At 36.0% G+C, this 20,066-nt stretch overlaps 1 protein-coding gene across 4 annotated transcripts in view; it reads right to left on the bottom strand.

The window, feature by feature from the left end:
• lig (ubiquitin-associated protein-like lingerer) overlaps positions 1-20,066 on the bottom strand; it is a 498,059-nt gene that overhangs the window by 259,504 nt on the left and 218,489 nt on the right. The window lies entirely within an intron of this gene.

The following is a 20,066-nucleotide window of genomic DNA, read 5'->3' as shown; positions in this document are numbered from 1 at the left end:
TTTCTTCATTTGCAGCTGCCGTCAAGAGGTTTATATTATTCTTTTCATTCACAGCTGCCGTCTAGTGATTGGAACATTTTAAGTGCACACATTATTTGTACATAAACTGATTTTCAATGGCCAGTTAAAAAAAGTTTTTGTCCCAAACTTGCTTTAATCCAACGAAAATGGATCAGATTTCTTAGATTAGTATTAAAAAATAAAATCGCCAATTCATGTAATCTAAAATGTTTTTTTTTTAAATTTGTAATTTGTAACTAGATGTGTTACCAGAAGGTATGTATCACTACAGATAAAAAAGAATTGTAAATCCAAAGAAAGTGAATATGGTCAATATATCTTTATGTTATTGTACATATATAAAAGCATCATGCTGTACTACTTTACTTTAGTAGCCTGGCTCAAACAACGTTTTTGTAGTACTTTTTTTCTAGCCTGGCTTAGTTGTAGCAATAGTAGACCGTTAATTTGCCTGACTCAAACATTTTATTTGAAAAATTGTATTTTACTAGACTTGCTTAAAAAACGTTTCTGTAGTTTTCTTATTTTACAAGCCTGGCTTAAACAACGTTTTAGCAGTTTTTAAAATATATTTTACTTGCCTGGTATGGCTCAAACAAAAAAATAGGGTAGGGTAACTTTATTAGCATGGATCAAACACTATTTGTACAACTTTATTTTTCTTTTGACGTTTTTGTAGAACTGTAAAACTTTACTTTGGTAGCTTAGCTTAAACAACGTTTTTTGTAGTTCTTTCTTTGTAGTTCACTATTTAAAAAAAATCAATCAACAAAACCTATTCAATCTCCCTTTTTATACAAAATTATGCTGTGCTTCGATTGAGTTCGTACTATGAGAAAATACTATCAATAAATCAAAAATGTATTTATTATATTTTATATTATATAATATAAACAGACCTTTCTTTTCATATTATTCATATTTAATATCAATTTGCCAACAAATACAATTTTGTCCCCCATGGATTTAAAGGAACAAGACAATACCCTTTAAATTTATGTACATCCCCAATTATGATACACAAAATTACCCCTTCTGTAGATTAAAATAGTAGGTTGAAATGTTTTAACGAATCAAAATTCATTAAAATCCCTAAAGCGAGGAAACCGAAAGCTAGACTAGCGTGCGGCGGACCTGGAGGGGGGAACCCTACCGAAAGGTAGGAGGAACCCTGAGAAGGGGACCCTTGTACGCTAGATCAAGGGTTTTTCGAGCTGGTGGTGGGGAATAAGGGATACTGGTCAATTGTGTAAATTATTTGGCGTTTCGCACTAAATTTTGCGCTCCCAAGCATAGATGTCCAAGGGGGGGGGGGTGTAATGGGGCGATTACCCCCCCCAAATTTTTTTTTCATATTACCCCCCCCCCCAATTTAAAATTTACCCCTACCCTGGGGGTGCCGTAGGCACCTCCAACCATTTAGGAGGGGGTATTTACCCCCCCAAACAATTTTGGGGGGGTAAATACCCCCCCCCAAATAAAAAAATTCTAATAAAAAAATTTTTGCGCGCTTCGCGTGCATTTTTTATTACTATATATTTAATGAAATTTAAATTACCCCCCCCAAAATTTTACCCCGGGGGTAAATTTTGGGGCCGTAGGCACCCCCAACCATTTAGGAGGGGGTATTTACCCCCCCAAACAATTTTGGGGGGGTAAATACCCCCCCCAAATAAAAAATTTCTAATAAAAAAATTTTTGCGCGCTTCGCGTGCATTTTTTATTACTGTATATTTAATGAAATTTAAATTTTGGGGGGGGTAAACTAAATTTACCCCTGCCAACAGATTTCAGGGGGGGTAATTACCCCTCCCAAGCAAATTTTACCCCCGGGGTAAAAATTTGGGGGGGGGGGGGTAAAAAAAATTTGCGGCGCGCTTCGCGCGCCATTTTAGCCCCCCCAAAAACGAATTACCGCCCCTGCTCCCAAGTTTAGCCAACGAATATGAAAACGTTTTTATAAAACTTTGGGGACTAGTGCAATAAAAAGCCCATTGTCCTCTCTCTCTCGGCCAAGAAGCGCAGCAGCAAAAAAATAGATTTTAAGAAATTTGCCCTAAAAAAATAAGTTGAATTGTGACAGACAAACAAATATGCCAAGTTCTAGAGAAGCTGTGCATAAATAAAAATGAATATAAATAGTTCAGCTAATAGTATTACTTTCTGTATACAAAGTACAAATAAAAATATATTATTATATATAATTTTTTTTTACCATCAAATCAAATCTTTGGCTCAACCTTATCTTCGGAAAAGGATATTTTATCCTTATAATCAAGTAACAGAATGTCTGTCTGTTTGTCTGTCTATCTGTACCGAAGGATCTCGCTAACCGCTAAATCGATCGGGTTCTCCTTTACAGAGTAGCTTCTCATAGGTCCCGGGAAGGTTTATAACTATTTTGGGGGAGGGTAACACCACCCTTCCAAGAGAATTCGCCCCTAGAAAAAAATTATCCCCGTAAAAAATTTAAAAAGATTTTTTATTAATTTTTTTTGCTTTTTCTTTTAAAATCTAAAATAATAAATCGGGTTATCAAATTCGACTCGCCCCTCCTTAAGTGCCCCTAGCCGCTAGTCTGAAGATAAAGGATATGTATAATAGCTGGCTTACAAAAATTAAATGAATCAGTCTAACTGAAAGTCGATTTAAAAAAAAACTTTAGATTATGCTAGGTTAGGTTAAGAATATTAGAAGAGTACCACAGTGCTAGGGCACCGCTGGGATACGGCTTTAATGGGATAAAGCTTTTACACTCCATTCGTAGGTTCAAGAGATTATCGTATCTTATAATCTTGCTAAAAAGTTTGGTTACATTTTTACAAATGAATTAATCTAGCAAACCTGCTTTTATCTTGTTATGTTAAGATCTACATTGTATGTAGGACACAGATTTTTCTTCTTTTAATCTATTTCAATTATGTTATGGGTTTAAATAGATAAAGAAAGTCTATATAGAAACATACTCTCTTAAACAAATAATAGGGAACATTAGAGGAACACATCGGCCATATCATTGGGTAGAACATGTACATATATTCTTTTTTCCCCATTTATTTTGCATACTGAGGCAGCTATAAGTGGTCGAATTTCATAGGATAAGCTAGCTTTTGAAAAATTCTATCGTCAAAAATTTCGTCAACCGCATTACTGTATGAAGCTATAAATAACCAAAAGTTTTTTAATGAATCCCATTTTAGGATTGACGGATTATGGAACCAGTTTTACCATCTAAATCTTTAATTTTTACTAATTATTTAAAACAAAAAATTTAGTTTGATTTATAGGTTTAACTCTTCTTAATTAAGTTGTATGTATATCAGTCTCTATACCTTATGGTATGAATGTACATGAAAGCATGGTGTGTCTTTCCTTACGCACATTTGTCAAATGAGAATTAATGTCGTCAATTTATGTTGCTAACATAGGGATTATTTATTGGTCAGAACGTTCAACTAGTAAGAGTAGAGAGGAGCTAGAACCATAACTAATTTTAAAATTTGCAAAATTCTACTTTGCCTTTCCCATTTTAAACAATCACTGAATATGATTTACTAGCGGCTACGCCCCTAGAGGCGTCTATCGGCACGTAAAATGTTTTCTTTTCAATTTACGTTAAGATCAGCTGTTTACCAAAATATATCAGCTAGGTGGCGCTTTATTTTTTTTTGATTTTTGCTGATTTCTCTATACCCTCACCCCAACTAGCTATAAACCTACCCAGTTTACTTGTTAGTACACTATGTTTTCAGAGCCAACGTGCTCTCGGAGCCGGATAAATAGAAATAAAGTTTTTTTCTAAATAAAAATACAAACATGTGAAAGTGAATATACACTTAAGGAATACTATATATAGCAGAGATGAATAAATATGTAGGTTAATACCCAATTTGAATAAATATTATATGCCAAAGAATAACTTTCCCCCCCCGTCGTAGTATACAAATCTAATATTGTCATATTGCTAATTTTACTACAGATAATGCGCCATTACCCCCAACAAATTATATATTTAGCAAAGCTACTCCATAAAGTTAATTTGTTGATTTTTTCTTAGCTAGTGGTTATAAGTCCATACTTTTACCTTTTCCTTGGATTCTTAACTTTCAATTTTAGTTGTATAAAAAGTTAATCATAGTTTACAACGAATTTAACTCGCGAGTGTGGAAGAGCCCGCCCCGAAAATAGTTATAAACCTTTCCTGGACCTATAAGAATCCTCTACAAGATCCTTTTCGGTTCAGTGGTAAGCGAGACCCTTCGCTTCACATTGACTAACCTACAGACATCCTATTACTTTATAAAATTACTAGCGGCTTCGCTAGAGGGGGGGGGGTATATATTTAATTTTTTGGGGGGGTTGGGGGTGTTCCAACCCCCAAGAAAATAGCTCAAAACTGTCACTGGACCAGTAGGTATATTCCCTGAAGAGTAGAGCCCAATCGGTTCAGTGGCTACTGAGATCTTAAGCTTCAGACAGACAGACAGACATTGTACTACTTTGTATTATAGATTGACCTATGGTAGCTGGACAAAGATACCACAAAATTGTTAAACAGGCAGACCAACAGAAAAATAATTATGAGGGAGCTACTCTAATGGAAAATAACATTTTAATTCATGTATTTTTAACTTTTCTAATTTTGTTTTATCCTTGATATAATATAATGTATTAAAGTGGGCTGAATGTAAAATTTCCTATTTTAATATAGAAGAGGAAATAGTAAATTTCCGAAGTATATATTCATTTAAAAAGACATTCGTAAATACAAATTTTAAAATATAACTTTAGTAAAGGAACATATTTTCAGGACTTTTCAAACTGATTTTAACAATTTTAATTTTGTTTAAACAAAATTTACATTTAAAAATTTTTACCTCTACATTAGGGGCGGGACCTCAGCTTAAAGGGGACAATGGATATTTTAGGTTTGATCATACAATCGCATCTGAAGACAAAGGTCTTGCTCGTATCCTTATGATAAAGTAACAGGATCTGTGTGTGTCTGTCTGTGTGTGTGTGTGTGTACCGATATGGTTCTCCTTTACAATTTATAACTATTTTGATAGAGGGTACCACCAATCTCCCAAGAAAAATCGCTCGTAGATACATTAAAATAACTTAAATGGATGTAGAATAAACGTGAATATTACTTCACTTTTTTTTAGAGTAAATGATAAATTGGTGTAAGATCAAACGAATAATAAATCCATTTCTGTAAAATAAAATGATTTCCGATTTTCCTCCTAGTTTTTTTTTCATACATTCTAATTTGAAAAGAAAATATTATTTTATTCATTGACATTTAAATATTTATATAACTATGCATAATTAAAGGTATATTAAAATATATCAAAATAGATATTTAATGCATCGTATTATTGACAGCTTTCTATTCTAATATTTTAGAAAATTGTCTGTAATACAATGCTATATATGAATTTCCAGTATGGCTAAAAGCTGCTTCTAATCCAGTGGATATTAATCGGTTTCGAAGCCATACTGGAAATAGAAACGACAAATTCCTAAGCAAAATAACTGTTAATGTCGATAGGTTTATAGGAAATGTTTTTTTCTTTAGATGAAATATCCCTTCCTAGCATTAGTAATGAATGAATTAAATTCAATAAATGAGGAAAATATTAAAAAAGATTGAACAAGGACAACTATCAAAAGGTAGCAGAATTAAAACAAATGATTGCCTATAAACTTTAATTTCCAGCATTTTATTTATCAATTATCCATCAGTTCTATAGTCCATCTCTTTTTTAGGGGTTTCCTTTCCCATCTCTCTTCTCATCCCTCCATTTTTGTTACGCCACAAAGATAATCTGTTCAGCCACTTTTACTAGCTCCTTAGGAAAAATAGTTAAAATAAAGTCAACTATATCTAAAAAATCGAAGCAATTTAAGAAAAACACTGTAAAAAAAATATTCAAACCTATTGAGAAAAATAAATATATGAAGCTGAAAGAGAAAAAAAGAAATATACTATGGCAGCCAAACTAACGGTTCTAAGAAACAAAAATATTAACAAAAAAGTACAGTATACATAAAAGAACATTAGATAATATATACCCAATAACTGACTCGTTTAATGGATTTATTATTCTTTTGATCTTACACTTGATTATCATGTACTCTAATAAAATGAAACTCGTAGTTTGCTAAAATAACTATACTCCTCCATCCCCTTCCCTCCTGATGAAAGATAGAATTGACCAATAAAAGTTGTCCATGCTAGCTACCTAAATTGACGACAAATATTCCCCTGTCATAATATCCATGTATTATTCTATATTCATTCTAGAACCTCGTAAAAGTGTCTAACTATGACGTCAGAAAAAATTAACAATGATCCAATGAGAAGCCAGTATTCATTGTAATTGACCAATTGTAAAATATAGAGCGGTCTCTCATTGGTTAATTATTAATTTTTTCTGACGTCATAGTCAGACACTTTTACGAGGTTCTTCATTCTAGGTGTACTGTATATCTTTAGTGTGAAAAATATTACAGAGGAAAAAAGGTTGAAGAAATATTATCCATAAATCAGCGTCAAGATTTTACATTTTATTCGCATTAAAATCAGGGATTTATGGATATGTTAATGAAAGATAGAGCAAGTATTAATGTTAGATATGTAGTCTAGATAGTTATAATGGTATGTCTTAATAACTAACTTGTATCAAAGGGGAGGGGGGTAATAAAGCTTAAACCATCCACAGACTTAGATGTACATATAAAATAGCGTAAATTCATCTCTGGACGTATTTACTACTTTATATAATTGGACATAATACATATATTTCTCAAAAAATTTCCCATTATCCCTGTTATAAAATATACACTTTCTTTCATGCAAAATATTATTTATTTTTTCCTCAAAGTTTTTTTCTACAGGTAAATAAATTTTACTATGACCTTTTGACCTATATTACATTATATTTTATTTTATCAGGTCACTAGAGGCTACGTCTTTGAAAAAAGTTGTATGGGAGTGTGTGTGTGTTTGGAGGAGGGAGGGGGGGGGGGGGTTAAGTCGACCGCTTTTTTCCCTTCTTGTTTTGAAAATAAAAAGTAGAAAAATGGAGGAGGGAATTTTTTTAGGGTCGATTTCTATTTGGAGAGTCAACGTATCCCGTCCAAAATACACCTTTTCTTGGCCTATAAAAGCTGAACTGTGAAGGAGAACCATAACAGTCGAGCGGTTAGCGAGATTTTAAGCTTCAGACAAACACATATATCCTGTTGCTTTTATATAAGGATAGACAAGTATAGATTTAATAGAGCATAACATCATCACAAGACTTTGAATTAGAAAAGAAACAGCCAAAAACATAGGCCTCCCCTACCTGAAATGCAAGACTCATTCAGTGAAGTAGTTAATGAAAATATAAAAACGAAAAACATAACTTCTTTATATAATGGCACTAAAATAACATTTTTTCTCTTGATTCAAATATTTATGGATATCCCCCCCCCCCATCCCTCCCTGAAATATGAAAAAAAGAGGGTAGGTAGTTTTTCGTTTGATTGTTTATTACTTTGATTCATATTGGGTGCTGGGTTAAGGCCCCTCGCAAGGATTTACATAGGGGGAGGGGTTATCAGTGCTCAACAAGCACTTTTTGTGAAACCTCCTAAATTTAAAATTCAGCATCAAATGCAATATTTATTATGCATCAATGTTGAACAAAAAGTAATTCTTTTCACGAATACAGGGATGGGTGAATGCAAAAAAATTTCAGATAAACCAATATGTTAAAATAGAAGATTTATAAAAAAAATTTCTGTATTTTATTATATAATTATATTGTCATAAGACACAGTTTATGATATGTCAATAGCAGGACCTTTCCTGTCTAATTTCATATTACTTGTATCTTACACCAGATTTTCATGTTCTTTAATAAAGTGAAACTTGAAGCGGGCCAAAATAACGATTAACCCTTCCTATCCCCTTCTAATATATGACCGAACTAACCAATAAATGAGTTCTATGGTAGTAAGCTAAATTGGCGACAATTTTTTCCTTGTCATAATAACACATATATTCTACATACATTCATAAAATCGGAAGACATAATATCAACGACCTACCGAAAACAATATCTTGTAAGATTTCTAAGACAATACGGTCGACATTAACATTGGCCAATTTGATGCTTTTTATCCAACAGCTTTAGGCTTTAAAAATCTTATTATCTATTAACATATCTCTCTAACCCTGAATTATTTTATTTTAAAGAGCTAAAGAACCTTAAAACTGACATCAATAAAAATACAAATTTTGCTTGATTATTGTAAAAATGAAGTATTTCATCCAATAATTTTTTAACAACAACAATTCTACCAAGGACTGTGTTTATTAGCAGGAAAGCAGATTTTATGCAATACAAAACTTTAGTTTTATGAAAATCGAAGCTACTCGGCAGGTTAAATGTCTGTAAGATACATTTAATTTATTAATCGTCTTAAATTTTTTCTATAAAATAGGAGATACGGAAAGTTTCGTGTGTGACGTCATAAAAATACGTCAAAATCAATCTCTTTTTTTGGAGTTTCCTTTCCAACTTCTCCTCTCATCCTTCCTTTTTAGACGTATAATTATGACGTCATGCATGACACTTTCATATTATCTTGATTATTGAAATGGTGAATCATAGTGTCTCAACCATGACACTTTGGTTGAGCTTGACTTCCGAATTAGCGGGAAGTTCACGAGATCAGTTGGCGAACATACAAACCCCCAATACCAGGAACCATCAAGTTTCAACAGCAGGTTTGAATATAGATTTATTGATGAAATTATTTCAAAGACCTGAAATTACAATATCAATTAGTTCATAATTCCAGATATTTATAACCACGTAATCTTATTTGCTTTTTAAAAATCATTTTTCTCTACGGTAAAAAAATCTTTGGAAACTTTGGCTTTAAAGGAAAATTATTTGATTTAATAAATCATTGTTAAATGCAAAAATAAAGGCACATAAAAATTACTAAAACATATATTAAACATAATTAAGTTTCATGCTTAGCTGGCTAAAGCCTTTTTTTAAACTACATATAATCGTCCTATGCACCATACTTCTTAATCAAATTAACAAATTCTACCTGAAGCTCTTATGGTTTCAAATCCCTGGTATACTAGGGTCGTTCACACAATATGAGACCAATGATAGGCCCAATTTTGTTCTCCGCAATCTTCACACTCTCATATCTCATTCAAAAGTAAAGAACGTGCGCTTCAAAATAAACAAACACTCTATGCCGCGCCACATTATGAAAGGAAAGCCCTAAAAGACGACATTTGCGCTTTGTTTTTGGTTAATGATAAGGAATTTAATTTCGAACTTGATAAACACAAAGCTTCCTCGAAAAGAGGTTAAGACACACCCCCCGTTTGAAAGTCAAATTAACTTCCTTAACGAGATTCAAGGTTTTTTTGCGCTGAGCACTAGCAACATTTCTCACTAAACTCAACTCACCATAATCACATGAGAATGGCCACATCCCGAAAACGTGACAATTTTGCTCCTAACTAAATGAAACCCCGTGAAATGCATACACAATATTATACTCCTCACTAGGACTCATAATACCTCACATTTTAGGATAGAAGGATGGGGATTGGTTTGTACCATACAACATTCCATGCACATGACAATCACAAGATCACATACACAATCCTAAAATGGATAATCCTATTAATCATGATGTTGTAATATAACAACTATCTAAATAATAATCATTTCATAATCAATAGGTAATAAATCATTATTAATAAATCAATAAGTACCTACGAAATCAGGTTGAAATGTAAATGTAAACAATAATGGTAAAATAAAACGAAATAAATCTTAGACAAGAAAATTAAGATTTATAGGTACTTAAAACTAAATTTGTTAAGCATCAAAAAGAGTAGTAAGAAAAAATTTTTCAAAATCCTTGGGCAGAAAGTTTTTCAAACCTAATGAATAAGAACTGTAATATCTTAATCAACAATAAAACTTTTTAATACTTAAAGAATAGCAAAATAATAATATCTTCGTTAGAATTTTCATTGAAATTATGAAAAAAAAATACCAATTTTTCTTTGTAAAAAAAATGAGACTTTAAATATGAATTTTCAATCATTCCTTGATCTGAATAAAAATGTTTTACTTGATTGAAATTCATATATAATTTTAAAAAAAAATCTGCTAAAAAATACTTGATTTTTTCTTAGAATAAATATCGAATCACGCAACCTCGACACATTTATTCCTTTTTGTTAAACTTTTCAGGTAAGTTTTAAAATGAATTGTACTTTTGAAAAGAAATTAAACTCAATAAAATTAAATTTGAGCATATGAAATAGAAGAATATTTAATCGCATTTCATTTGATTCTTATTTTAGGCATAAAAATAGGCATATGAAAAATGTGGCTTTTTTTCTAAAAAAAATCTCAATTTCCATAAATAAGAATCAATTATTAATCATAATTTTTAACAACTGCCTGACTGATACAGCATGTTCTTCTAGGGGAGATTTATCTGTCAGTCTGAACAAGACTCTTGCAGTCTTTCTTCCATCCTCAATTCTCGTCACTCGGCCCATCCTCAAACATCTCATCAGCGGATTGGTACTCGTAACCAGAACTATATCTCCGTCAGCTAGTGGCTCCGCCATCTCATCCTTCCACTTGGACATCCGTAATATCTTCGGTAGGATCTCCTGGCGGTAGGCAGTCCAAAACTGGGCAGATAAATCTTCCAACAACTTCAACCTGGAGGAAATTTGGTCCTCCGGTTTCATCGCCACATTGCACAACGGCTGGCGGTCAACATTTCCCAGCAGCTGGCCAGGGGTAATCAGCCGCCAATTCTCCACGTCGTTCGCAGCTTCAATCGTCAGTGGTCTGCTATTCATAATTTTGCTGACCTCCGCCAACAGCACCAGGAGCTCGTTGAAATTAACAGAACTATTCACCAACTTCTTGGACAGCAATCTCTTGGTTAATCCCACCATTTTCTCAGCTTGCCCAATATAATGGTGGGCTCGGGCCGGGATCTGAGACCATGAAAACTCTACCTGGCTGCCCAACTTCTGCTCTAAAACCTTGCGAGCACCGGATAATTGTGTGCCCATGTCGCTTACTATGATCTTCGGCAGACAATGAACAGCTTCCAACTTGCGCAGGGACAACAGGATACTGCTGGTATCATACTTTTCCAAGGCATCTAACCACAACGCCCCTGAGAATCTGCAGACCACCACGAACACCCACACCTTCTTCGTTGCTGTCTGACTTCTCGTTTTGGCGGCAGCTCTCCTCGTAACCAGCGGACCCATCAGGTCGACTTGCACAGCTTCAAAAGGCCTGCTCGGGACCAACTTGTCAGGTAACACCTCCTTCATGGTAGCACGACATTCCTTAGCCCTCTCAACACTGCAGGGCCAACATTTCTTCACTTCCATGATGGCCAACCTCCTTGCCTTCACAATCCAGCACCAACAGCGGCTCTCAGCTAAAGTTCCACGGACACCAGAGTGAAGCTCAACATGCGCTTCTCTCATAAAAACAGCAGCTAACCAATTACCAGGCTCCAAAATTATTAAACCTGGCATGTCTTCAAATATCATTTTACGGCCGCCAGTAATGGCGTCAATGACTGGCTGTCCACGACCAACCATCTTAAGAATCCTCATCTCCCTGGTCATATACTTTCCACTGGGACCAACGACAGGCCAGGTCAATGATACTTCATGCACTAATGGATTTAATGACGCATAATTGCCTTTAGCGTCATTTATCCACTCATCCTCTTGGCTTCGTGACACAATGAAAAGTTCCGCCGCCGCCATAAAATTGTACAAAGACGGCTTGTACACAGAATCTGCGGCTGCTACATGACTACCAGCGGCTGTAGTCTTACCTTCTTGTCTGCTCTTTAGCTTCTTCAACCAGGTGTTCGCAACTTGCAGGACAGCTGCCATAATACGTTTGGCCTGTCCAAATGATCTCCTGTGCTTAAACCTAAAGACATCTTCAGCGGCTTCTCCGGCAACTTTCATTGAACATAACTTAACCATTTTGGTATTCAACTCCTCTGGGGGTAAAACCTGCTTGACTTCTTCGGCAGTTTTCACCGGCCACGCACTTTCATCCTGGCGCAACCATTCTGGGCCCAATCTGTACCTGGAACCTGGTCCCAAATCTGATACTTTGCAGGTGCTTCTGGTGCCCAAATCTGCAACGTTTTGCGTCCCGGGGACCCACCTCCAGTCATCCTTGTTGGTCGCAGATTGAATTTCTCCAATACGATGAGAATTAAATGTGTTCAACATAGCACTGTTGGAAACTATTTGTGATAAAACACACGATGAATCAGTAAAGTACATGACTCTGATAACATCAAAGGGCAGGGCATCTCTGACAAACTTTGCCAACCTTGTGGACATCTGGCACCCCATCAATTCAAGGCGTGGAATTGATTCACACTTGACCGGCGCCACTCTTGACTTGGTGGCTAGCAGAAACGTTTCAAATCCTTGTCTAGTTGGCCACCTCAAATATGCATTAGATGCATAAGCCTCTGATGACCCATCCGAAAACATCATCAAGGATGGAAGGCCAGTTGGTTCATCCGGAACCACACAACGGTCAAACTCCAATTTAGCGACCTCAGCTCTGTCCTCCAGCGACTGAACAAGTTCATCCCGTAGACTTTTTGGAATGAAATCTTGCCAGCCCAAATTCAGCAAACATGTTTTCCGCAGGACAAGTTTAATTCTCAACAGAATAGGGCTGCAAAGCCCGATCGGGTCGAAGGTTTGGGCGGCGAACCTGTGGACCATCTTCTTCGTCAGATTCTCGTCCAAGGCGTCCTGGAGGTTGTACAAATCAGCATCCTCTTTCACCTTCCTTCCCTTGACTTTACCATCTTGGTTGACTCTTGTGGCGATGGACAACACATCGGTGGCTGGCTTCCATATCAGCCCGAGAACCTTGGTAGGCTGGCAATCATCTCCAGAATAAATGACTTGTTTGAAGGAAAAACTACCTTTGCCGATAATCCTGTCGGCCTCTTTCATCATCTCCTTGGCTTCTGGCTTGGATCCTGCTCCCGAAATAACGTCATCTATGAAGCTGTGCTTCTCAAGCTTGACTGCAACTGGAATCTGAGGTAACTTGAATTCCTCATCAGGGTAGGTAGGTATTTGTGGCTCCTTCCATAATTCAGGTTTGGCAACAATTTCACTACCGTTTATTTGTCCCTCTCCATACATCTCCTTGACCTCTGCTTCACTCTTTCCGCCGAACAGGCGGGACGTCAACTTCAGGGCTGTAACTGCCAAATTTCCCGCAGCTAACTCGCCGAAATTTACAACTTTGGTCAGGTAAATTTCAAGTGGACCATCTGGCGTCGGGGAAAATAAAACTCTCTTCATCTGGCTGTCGAACTCTGTGGCCAGGATGGAGTTATAAAACTTGGAGATATCCGCGGTTATACCAACCTTGTAACCGCGGAAAAGCATCAAATGATAAAAAATCTTCTGCATTGGCGGCGGGCCTCCCAGCATTATGTTATTAAAACTGGTACCCTTGAACGTCAGAGAACTATTTGCACACAAACGCATGGGTGTGGAACTTGAATCCTCCTTGAAAGCAACCACTATTGATGAACAAGACTTAGGTCCTTCATACTGCAATTCTTCAGGCGTGGCTTTTTGAAAAACGCCTCTTCTTATGGCGTCGTTGAATACCTCCACATACATTCCATAGGTACCTTCCTTGACCATCCTGGCACGATCCTTTTCAGCAATTTTGCGGGCTAAACTCTCATTGTAAGGTAAAGTGTGAGGATCTTCAATATAAGCATATTGACCTGTCCACTTGTTGGACTGCAAGTCTAGTGTTAAACCTGCCTCAATTATCCTCTGCCTCTCACGCTGGTCCCAGGTAGTGCCGTCGGCCATAGCCTTGCACTCTTGACAAGCAGTACATCCTGGACAAAGTGCCTGCGGCTGTACGCCAAACGATTCAGACGTCAGAAAGTCTGGCAAAGTGCCTCCACTGACACTGACAGCCTTATAAGCCGACTTTTGATCTCCAGCTCCACCATCAGCACTCGTACAGATAAAACCACTACCAAAAATGGTTCGCCACAACATAGACTGGCCCACTTTCTGGTAGGTTGAAGGAAACACGTCAGGATGTGTATTTCCAATGATGATATCTAAGCCTCCACTAATATATGTAAACCTTTCTGGCGGCATTTTAAATATCTCGGCGGCAGTTTCGGGGTGGACCGAGCGCATCTCGTTGGCCCCGCCGAGGGTAGGCATGACAGCTGCCTCAAACTCCCTCAGATTGCCGTCCCTATCCTTCAAATAAAACACAACATTGCGGCAGGAAGACTCACTACCATCAGCTACAGAAATAGTTGTATATCTGCCGGTAGATTTCAGCTTCAACTTGTTGGATAACTTCTCAGACACAAGTGGCAAATTTGCCCCGGAGTCAAACATTACCGTGGCGTGGCAGGTGCCGCCGCCAGGTGCTACAACAGGAACTAACTGAAGTAAGAAGGTACAGGGGCTGGGTGCAGAACTTGACTTGTAGACTGTATTCACACCAGCACTAGCCTCATGGAGTAACCTGGAATGGTATCTGTCGCAATTATTGGTACCACAAACACCAAGCTTATCAGATTTATTACACTTGTCAGCAGTATGGCCGTCGCACAAGCAGAGTTCACATAACTTCTTCTGCTGGACAACTTTCTTTCGGTCAACCACATCCATCTTCTTAAACGTGAGGCAACGGAAAATCGGGTGTTTCTCCTTGCAGCTCTCCACAGGACATGCACTGTTCCACTTGGAAGCCTTGTCCTTCCCAGCCTTTCCATTCTTATTGTCGCTGCGGCCAGATACTTGCGCGGCGGCAGCTCTATCAAGATTTCTCTTGCCGGCGCCACTGTCATAAGACATATCACCGGCCAACATGGCACCCCTGGTCCTCTCCAGCAGCTCTACAATCTTCGGGATGTTTGGTTGGTTCATGCTACCTAGCTCCATCATAATTTTGTCTCTCAAATTTTCAGGGCACTTGTCTTTAAAAATATGAATAAGAGTTAGGTGGTTGTAATCCTTAGCTGCAGAACCAACGATGGCTTCTACCTCCTGCATCATGCTCTTGAAGGTAGCAATTGCGCTAACCACGTCCACAGGTTTATCCACAGGTTTCATCTTGTTCAATTTAGTTAAAATCCTCATGAACCGGCGAGTGTTTGATAAAAACATCTGATCAAGAAACGCCCATTGTTCATTATGATCTCTAATCGCTGACACTTGCTTGCGTAGTTCCGGGTTGGTTATCACCTTCTCCATACACAACATCAGACTTAACCTCTGGTCCGCAAATCCATAACCAGAACATAGATCTTTAAAGACCTGTTTAAAGTTTGGGTAATCCGTGTCAGTACCGTCGAACGACGGCAACAAACTGTTGTCCCAGCGCCCATACTGCGGGTTGGAACTCCGAATATCCACGGCAGACATACTTCTGGAGAGCATGGCAGGTGTCCCACTCTCATCCAGATTAGATGAACGACGTTCCATCTCTCTAAGCCTTCGGTACATATCACGTACTTCTTGGCGCAACTCCACGGAAATTTTAAGCACTCCCATGTCCATCTTCACCTTCTCAATGACGTCGAGGTTCCTGGCGACAGTGCTTGACCTCGCGTCATCTGAATCATTGTCAAGCCAGTACAGAATTTTTGTACACTGCTCCAACGACGCATAAACTTTATCTGCAACAGTTTTCTGCTCACTAGCTTCATCCAAATCACGCTTAAACTCGCGCAGCTCACTAGTCTCCACGGCAGGTTTTAGACTTTTTATTAGGTCAGATTGGTCCTTGATCTCACTAAAAATGTCACGAATTGATTTTACAGTCACATTTTCACATGAACTAAAACTTTGGCAGGCTTTTAGATTGTCATAAAACACTTTTAACTGTTCATCAAAAACTTCTAGCCTTTCACTGCCAATAGCGATAGCTCGCTCAATTTTCTGCTTTTTGGTTAGTGGCATATTGATTCACTAGGTACTTATTTCACAGAAAAATTGTCACAGTTTATTGCATCAATAATTCACTAGATGCTATTGATCTCTTGATGAATGCTAACGCCTATCCATCAGATACTTTGAAATTGTCTCAACCATGACACTTTGGTTGAGCTTGACTTCCGAATTAGCGGGAAGTTCACGAGATCAGTTGGCGAACATACAAACCCCCAATACCAGGAACCATCAAGTTTCAACAGCAGGTTTGAATATAGATTTATTGATGAAATTATTTCAAAGACCTGAAATTACAATATCAATTAGTTCATAATTCCAGATATTTATAACCACGTAATCTTATTTGCTTTTTAAAAATCATTTTTCTCTACGGTAAAAAAATCTTTGGAAACTTTGGCTTTAAAGGAAAATTATTTGATTTAATAAATCATTGTTAAATGCAAAAATAAAGGCACATAAAAATTACTAAAACATATATTAAACATAATTAAGTTTCATGCTTAGCTGGCTAAAGCCTTTTTTTAAACTACATATAATCGTCCTATGCACCATACTTCTTAATCAAATTAACAAATTCTACCTGAAGCTCTTATGGTTTCAAATCCCTGGTATACTAGGGTCGTTCACACAATATGAGACCAATGATAGGCCCAATTTTGTTCTCCGCAATCTTCACACTCTCATATCTCATTCAAAAGTAAAGAACGTGCGCTTCAAAATAAACAAACACTCTATGCCGCGCCACATTATGAAAGGAAAGCCCTAAAAGACGACATTTGCGCTTTGTTTTTGGTTAATGATAAGGAATTTAATTTCGAACTTGATAAACACAAAGCTTCCTCGAAAAGAGGTTAAGACACATAGGAAGCTTTGGTATAATGTAGCATCTAAATAATCAATTACTTTTTTTTTAATTATAATTTTTTCTGTTCGTATGTGTTATTTGTTGAGCTTTGCTTTTATGGATTATGCTATCTTTGTTTATAAGTGTCATTGTTGTGTTTATATTCAAAATATCAAAGAGTAGTAATATTGGATAAGCTTCGCTACTAAATAGCTAGGCAATATACATAAAACTATTATTTTTTTCAGAATACAAGGTTGGATTAATTTCTATTAGATGCAAAAGAAGGGGAAGTATAAAGTAAATAAATTCTAGGGGCTAAGTAAAACCAATGAAGGGGGTGTTGTAGTGAAGGAGTTGTCGCAGGGATCTAAAGGAATAAGACAATTCCCTATGATATTGCAGAAAAATAATACCCTTTCTAAGACAAAATTCAGTGGATTAAATGTTTGGACACTCAACTTAATGAACTACTCAATCAGAATTCCCCAAAGTTGTTTAGCCAACAAATAAGAAAGCGTTATGATAAAACATTATAATTAAACTTTAGGGACTGGTGTAATAAACAGCCCAATGTCCCCTTCCTCCCTGAGGTTGTCGGGTATTTAGCACTGCCACGGAGGTATCCGGTTGAACCTAGAGGAATTTGTTGACATACATTTTTATTTTTTAATTCGACTCAATGTGTATTATCCTTTTATAAATACCGAATGCAGATTATAGTATAGATGTATATACAGACAACTACCTCCTTTTCTGTATTAACGACCTTTTTAGTCTGCTTCTAAATTATTTTATTATGGCTGTGTTAATATAAGTGAAACCATTGGTTGATTTTCAATGGCCCAATAGAAAGGTTGCACAGGTTGATATCGTGTTTACTCTAATATACCGAAGAATCTGGCTCACCGCTGAACTGATTTGTTTCTCCTTTACAGTGTTGCTTCCCATAGTTCCTTATTTTTTATTATCTATAATTTTGTATAACTAACTTGGGGAGGGTACTACCAACATCCAATGATAGCGGACAAATTATTATGTAGGTAAGTTTTTTTCAAATCAAAATCTGTACATTCCATAGCCAATAATATGGTTAATTGTTCTTCCAGTTTTCTTATTAACAAATTCATTAGGTATTTATCTATATCTTTTATATCTATTGTAACAACAGCTTCAAGGATTAACAGGGAGTGATTGTTTTAGTCGAAAGAATGCAATTTTGTTGAGGTCTAATCAAATGCAGGATAAAGTTTACTTTACTCCCGGGAGGCAGTGGTCAATGGTAGATAAATTTATATACACTAAACAATTTACTTTTAAAACTTCAATCAACCAAAGATTATACTTAGTTATACAAACTTAAATGGATGGATATTTTTTGGTTCTTTGCCTTATCCTTTTGTCCCTGTTACTTTACACACCATAGATTTTGCATTGATTTTGACCAGATATTTCAAATAGGCTTGACAAGGATTATTTGATATTTTAGTTCTGATACAGGGTCTCTAGTCCCCAAAATTTTAAATAATGTTTCCTTATTCGTTTGGTTAACAACTTTTAGGACATTTATCGAATTGTGGTTGGTTCATGTTTGAACCATTAATTTTAATGTATAAAAGGGGTAATTTGTACATTATAATAGGGAATTTGCATTAATTTACCTGTTTACGATAGCATCTAATTGGGATACAAAAATATGATAAATTATTTTGCTGCCTTCAACATTTGATGAAAAAATTTCCTCAATAACTATATGTATAATGATTATATTATAATGGCTGAAATAATTTTTTTATCGCCGGTTCTCAGCCATAATGAAAATCATGTTTAGCATCGTATTTCAGACCAATTTCCAGGAATAATAATAAAAAATACAAGATTTTAACTTTTTTATTTTAATTTACGTGGAAATCTGTCTATAATACGATGCGATAAATAAATATTAAAAGTACATTTTATGAGAAAATTATACATAGGTTGAAAGAGTGTTGATTGACCCTGAAAACAAGGATGACAACATCCATAAGTAGCGAAGCACAAAAATTGTGGATGGGAATACGTAGAAGTAGATTTAAAATCAATATTAGATTTATTGGAGAAAATAAACATGAAACCTTGTTTTATTTTGTATGATGAAGATGGTTAAAGTAAATTACATACTAGATGCACATAACAATGGGAAAAAATATTTTGAAACTGTTAATGCAAAAAGTTTTAAAATTGGACCAAAAATGCCAAAGATATATATCAACATATAAAAATAGCCAAAAACCCGCCATTGTTTCTTTTCATAAAACGCCAAAAATTTAATTTTAATATCTTTAACTGAAAAATTTATGAAAATTGAACCATAAACACCAAAGATATGGGTAAAAATGTGAAAAATATAAAAATAGCCAAAAACCTGCAAAAAGGCAGTCTGACTGTCATTGTTGTTTTCTTCAAACGACAGGAAATTTAATTTTGATATCTTTAACTGAAAAAATTTCGAAAATCGGACCATAGACACCAAAGATATGGAGAAAAATGTGAAAAATAAAAAAATAGCCAAAAACCTGCAAAAAAGCAGTCTGACCGTCATTGTTCTTTTCTTCAAATGACGGGAAATTTAATTTTGATATCTTTAACTGAAAAAATTTTGAAAATCGGACCATAAACACCAAAGATATGGGGAAAATTTGGAAAATATAAAAAATAGCCTAAAACCTGCTATAAAGCAGTCCGACCGCCATTGATGTTTTATAGTTAATTGTGCTCCTTAATGATGGGAATGTTGTCAAAAAATTTCAGCTCTCTATCTTTTATAGGAGCCGAGAAAATCACGTTTCCCCCAATTCATTAATTACGGACAGACGGACGGACGGACAGACGGACGGACAGACGGACAGACGGACGGACGGACATTGTGAATTATAGAGTAGCTTCGCTACTAAAAATTAGGATGAAATAGTTTGATTTTAGAGAAGCTTTACGAAAATTTAAAGTGTGTTGATTAAACGAGAGACCATCAATCATGTAGGGTAGCTGTATTATTTAAAACTAGCGGCTACGCCCCTAGAGGCCTCTAGGGGCACTTGAGGAGGAGAGAGTCGAATTTAGTAATTCAATTTCTTATTTTAG

This window comes from Acartia tonsa, chromosome 2 (genome assembly GCF_053477335.1).
Source record: "Acartia tonsa isolate MP-2025a chromosome 2, ASM5347733v1, whole genome shotgun sequence".
Classification (NCBI taxonomy): Eukaryota; Metazoa; Arthropoda; class Copepoda; order Calanoida; family Acartiidae; genus Acartia; species Acartia tonsa.
The sequence above is the reverse complement of the archived record's forward strand: the minus strand, read 5'-3'. Positions and strand labels throughout refer to the sequence as shown.